Source organism: Schistocerca cancellata, chromosome 3 (genome assembly GCF_023864275.1).
Source record: "Schistocerca cancellata isolate TAMUIC-IGC-003103 chromosome 3, iqSchCanc2.1, whole genome shotgun sequence".
Taxonomy (NCBI): Eukaryota; Metazoa; Arthropoda; class Insecta; order Orthoptera; family Acrididae; genus Schistocerca; species Schistocerca cancellata.
In genome coordinates this window covers 697,135,311-697,136,878 of record NC_064628.1, presented here as the reverse complement: position 1 = coordinate 697,136,878, position 1,568 = coordinate 697,135,311, and positions in this window count along the sequence as shown.

Here is a 1,568-nt window from a genome sequence, read left to right as displayed (position 1 = left end):
ATACATTAAGATACATAATAATATAAATTCTGCTGTAACTACTTTTTTACAACGAAAGAGCAGCTTATTATGGATTAGAACAGAGGTCCGGGAGGCCTTTAAGGCAAAAAGCAGGTTAAATAACGAAATGTATAAGTTACGTCTGTTGTTAAGCAATCAAATGTCTCCGCTTATTTTTTATAATGTATTATCGATCATTGATGAACAGATACATTTTTTGCGTAAACATATCTTAGACAAACATCGTAGAAAAATAGAAGTTCTTATTAAATGACAACAAATGCGCAAAATAGACAACCCAGGAACTTTCATAAATACTGTCCTAGAGTGTCAAATCTTACAGATATCCAGTTCACTGCACGAGAAACATTACTTTTAAATGAAGGTTTGAAGTACAATTTGAAGCCAGATTTAAACCATGACAATATAACATGATTAATTGCCGGGGTAAAGGTTGCCACGAGAAGTTCAAAAGTCAACAAATCAGAAGCATGTAGGATAGCTCTAAAAATCAAAGATCTCATTATCAATGAAAAAGGTCGACATAGAAATAATCAAGAATCTAATGTAATTAAAAATATTAATAGAAAATTATCTTCAGGTAATGCTTTTGCTGTTAAAGCAGATAAAGGTAACACTTTAGTGATTATTAACGAAGCCGAGTACATCTCAAACTCCAGAGTTCATTAATGAAAATGAAATAAATGAAATCAACAGAAATCCTACACCTGCATTTCAAACCAAGATAAGAAAAATGATTGAAGATAATAACACGCTATTCTCACCTACAGAAAAAAAACGGCTTTAAAAGTAATGAATCCGCAGTTACCCAGATTGAAATCTCAATTAAAGATCCATAAAGAAAATGCGTCTATCCGCCCAATTGTCAATAATATGAGTGGCCCCTCATACAACCTGAATAAAAAATTGAATGAGATTTCAAAATCCTTTTACGTATATGAAAAACGTTTTAGTGTCAAAAACAGTTACAAACTAGCTCAGACGGTCTATAATATATATATATATATATATATATATATATATATATATATATATATATATATGCCGGCTGGTGCTAGATTTGTCTCAATAGATATAAATAATCTATACAATAATATACCAATAAAAGAAACAATAGTTATTATTAAAAATAACTTATTACAATATAAAATTATGTTCACAGAAGAAGTTAGAGTTCATCGATCTACTAGAACACACATTAGCTTTTAACTACTTCTCTTTCAACGGTAAAGTCTATTTTCAAAAAGATGGCCTAGCAATGGGTAATTCCCTAGCCGGTACCATAGCAGATATCTTTGTTAATCACGTTGGACTACAATCCTCTGAACAAAACCCGGAAATTGCTAATAAAATCATCTACTATAAGCGAAATGTAGATGATACACTTTTACTCTTCAATCGGACCATACATGAAATAGATACCTTGGAAAAATTGTTTAAATAGTATACACCCGAAACTGATCTTCACAGTAGAATATGAGAAATCTTCTCGGGTGATCAGCCGAGAGAAGACGACGCCTTTACTCGGCTGATCACCCGAGAAGATT